Below are 4,118 nucleotides of genomic sequence, written 5' to 3'. Positions count from 1 at the left end.
TTTTTGTATCCGCACTGAAAAGGGGAAGTTGCACTGAGTTCATCAACTTTTAATTGCTTCACCAATTGTTGGGTTTGTGAGTGATCCGCTTCCTGCTACAAGCCTCAGGACCAGGAACTAAGTTCCACCAAATTCGGGTCTCTCCTTTCTCATCGTCAACAGCCTGTAGACGCTATAGGGAGGTGCAGGGTGAATCATGGTCCAGGTGTAACCCACACATGTAGTGGGGGTCACTGTCCTGTGTAGTGGCACTTAGGCCACTTACAAGTGAGAGCTAAGAGCAAGGGAGCTCTACAGCCTAAGCTGAGCGCCAGGTGGTTTTTAGCTCAAGCTGTAGAAGCTCTTAAACTCCAGAGGTCTCAGGTTCCAATCTGCTTGCTGGCAATTACACAGTCACCTCACGAGAATGAGGGGCCCTGAACTCCCAGGAATAAGCAACTGAATGAACACGGTGTCTACAGTGTTGTTGTAGGGAAGAGGTAGATAAGTTGGAACAGGGCTACTCAACACGTGGCCTGCGGTGCGGTTTGGGTTAAGTGGGGCTCAATATGCGGCCTGTGGGTAGGATCCTTGGAACGTGGCCTCCACTGGGAACACGCTCCAAATGACGAGGCATCTCCCGGGTGCGGTGAGCACTGAGAGACGCAAGCGGAGGGGCTGGCTGGAACAGACGGGTTCAGGCTGGTGGTGTTTCTAGCCTCCAGGGAGGAGGTGCTGGAAGGGAAATGGGAAGTGCTAGCTGCTTAGTCTTGTGGGCAGAGCCTGAGAGGTGCTGACTGGCTCGCGCTGGCCACATTTGGGTCCGGCGCCGCGGCACACAGCTTAATCTTTGTCTTCATGCCCATCAGTGTGAAATGAGCTATTTGCATATATTTGCATGTATATGCAACCACACTTACGTTGTGGCCCTCGGCATGTCTCATTTTGGTCCCGAGGCTTCCAAAGTTGAGTAGCCCTGCATTGGAGAGTAGGGATAGGGCCCAGAGTGACCTAGACAAATTGGAGGATTGGGCCAAAAAGAAATTAGATGGGGTTCAACAAAGGACACGTGCAGCGTCCTGTACTTGGGACGGTAGAATCCCAAGCCTTGTTACGGGCTGGGGACCAACTTTCCTATTAAATAAACCCTTAGTGGTCTGTGATAATCCCAAAACACCTCAATGGGACAGTTGTTATTGCGAATACACCAAGCATTTGCAGTGACAGACCTTACTGGATTCAAACTGAGGGAACGACGCACAAGGCTTATTGTCTTCTTTTGTTTATTTTGGGTGAAGGGAAATGGCACAAGGAAAGGGGGAAGTGCTTGGACACCGTGGACAAAGAGCAGCGTTGGGCGCTTCTGTCTGAAATATGGTTTCCCCCGGAGGGGAAATCAGAGGATCTGAAAAACCTCAAACGCTAAGGATTTTCAACGGGAGGAGGCGAATGAGAGAGAGGGCCCACAGCTGCGACACCAGTCAGACCGTACGGCTTGCAGGAGATGGCACTCGGACAGGGCTGGCCAGATGGCAGCGGTGCAGGGAGAAAGAGGCGTACAGCCTCCAGACGGCGGAGCTCGGAACATAGGACGGGAAAGCAGAGGAGCAGACGCACTGGTGCCGAATGCAGGTGGCACACACAGGAGAGCGAGCGTATCAGTGGTTGACAGCAGCCCAGAAGTTGCAGCTAGGAGTACTGGAGCAGCAGAAAGGAATTCCCCAGTCTGCGGGCAAACCCCCTCCCCCCAGCAGTCACCCAGCCTGTATCCACCTTGTCAAGACCCAATAAAAGTCTACACGAGTCCCCAAGATTTCAGGGATACTTTCCAGGTCTGTGGTGGCATGGGCACTAGAGAGGAAGAGGGCGCAGTGAGCTACACTGAGTAACAGCAAGCTGTGCCGCTAAGGATCCGGCTTAGTCCAGAGGCAACAGTGTCAAGTTTAGGGAGCTAGAGAAACACGACCGGGTCAGTCAGGGGGAACCTATGTGTAAAGTCTGTCCTTACAAGGAAAAGCTGGGCAAAATATAAAGGGGCAGAAGGGGATTATGGGAAATTGGCTGATTTATATGCCCCAGAACATGTCTTTAATGCATCCTGACAGAGTGCGGGTAACTGCTTGGGCTGCCAATTTGTATTGGGGATTGAAAGAAATCCCCAACAGTAAAGAGATAGGCCCAGATTTGTGGGAGGACGAAGGGAAGGGAAGTGAGGCTAAATATACCTCAAGCGGCTACCCTCCAAGTAACCCACTTGCAACCCCCCGTTCCAGGCCTGAGGCCTTGCGTTGAGCACGACTCCAATGCGCACGTGAGGAGCCTGCCTCCACCTTTCGTCCCATCCTGCCCAGGTTAACACAGCGACGGTGAACTGAGGACACAGAGGTGCCTATGGGGGTGGGGGAGGGTTGGTAACAGCGTGGAAAGTAACTTCAGATTTCTGACAGGAACGGTCCTATTGCAAGCCGGGTCCCTGCCAGCTCCTTAAATCGCTCCCTCTTGCCGGAGCTGCGCCCCACGGCGCCCCTGCTTCCTCTCACCTCTGGTTAGTAAGCTTTATAAGGTCTGGACCGATGGAGGTGTTCATCGAAGACACCAAGGCCCTGGTTAAAAGGGAGATGCTCGGCGAGTCCGACAGGCGCCTGGGGAAAACAGCAGACTTCTCTTTCCGGGTGCGTCTACACTGCAGAGCTATTTCGGGATATTAGAAGTATCCCAAAATAGCTATTCTGCATCTATTGAAGCAGCCCCTTATTTCAAAATAGATTTCGAAATCATGGGCGGCTTATTCCGACATCCTGGTAACCCTCCTTCCTGCGCAGACCGTGCCAAATGATGAAATAAGCGATTTCGAACGCCCTTATTTCGAGCTAAGGGGGCTGTGGGGCTGCTCCCAGTGGGAACATGGAAAGTCACAGCCCCCTGAGCCTCTATAGAGTTGGAGGGGGAGGGGGTGACATGGTATCTAACCATGAGAGTTTGGGATGGCTCCCCGCAGGCTCTTTGGCAGGAAATAGCGTCAGATCTGTGCTACGGGGAAGTGTGCAGCACAGAAGCCCTTTGTCTGGCCCGCGGGGGGGAGGGGGGCAGGGAAAGCCCCATTTCTGGGCAGGGACTTGTCCACAGGGAGGAGCGCCAGCTTCCCCTGTGAAGCAGCCCTGCAAAGCGGCGTTGTTAAGAGTCAGGCTCAGACACTAGGGAGCGGGGCTACTGGACTTTGGAAACCCCGGTGGCCACAACGATACTCACAGCACATGCCGAGGGCCGTAACTTAAGTTACGTCCATGCAAATATATGCAAATAGCTTCTTTCACACTGACGGGCATGAATACAAAGCACTTCCCACGATGCCCCGGCACCTCCTCCCTGGGGCCTAGAAATGCCGGCAGCCTGTACCCGTGCGTTCCTGCCAGCCTGTCCACGTGCGTCTTTCATGCTCACCCCACCTGGGAGACGCCTTGTTGTTGTGGAGTGTGTTCCCAGTGGAGGCCACGTTCAAAGGATCCCACCCGCAGGCAGGGTGTTGAGACCCACATAAACCCAAACTTCTCCGCAGGCTGCAAACAAATGGGCCTTCATATATACGTCACCCTTACTGTACGGCATACACACGTCCCAACGACCAATCCTCTTGCTCCCCTGGTTCCTGCTAGCAGCTGCTCCGTCTGAGGTCCTGCAATCCCTTCCGCCCACCAGGAGCGCTGTGCATGCCTCTCCAGCTCCAGCGCAGCAGCAGACGCCGGTCTCCTCCATAGCCCCTCTTATACAAACCTGCCACCCTCTGATTGGCTAGTCCCTAGCCCTGCAGCCTCTCTAGGCCACTGGGAAGACTTGGCTCCTCTACTCCTTTCTGGGAGGGAGTGTGGTAGGGCCCTGATGCTACCAGCAGGGGACTTCTGTGCCCGGTCCGCCCAGCAGAAAAGAGGAGCTATGGAAGTGCCACGAAGCCAAAAAGGGTGTTTTCTGGCAAATCTGGTCTCACCTCAGAGACCATCCCACTAACAGGGAGGAGACATCCCAGTAATGACAGGTTGAACCTTTCTAGTCCGGCACCCTTGGGACCTGACCGGTGCCAAACCAGGGAATTGGTTGAACCACAAGAAGTCGATATTGTCTGGCAGCACTACCAACACTTCCAC

This window comes from Pelodiscus sinensis, chromosome 21, assembly GCF_052426305.1.
Source record: "Pelodiscus sinensis isolate ZL-2025 chromosome 21, ASM5242630v1, whole genome shotgun sequence".
NCBI classification, from domain to species: domain Eukaryota; kingdom Metazoa; phylum Chordata; order Testudines; family Trionychidae; genus Pelodiscus; species Pelodiscus sinensis.
This window is presented reverse-complemented; position numbering follows the sequence as displayed.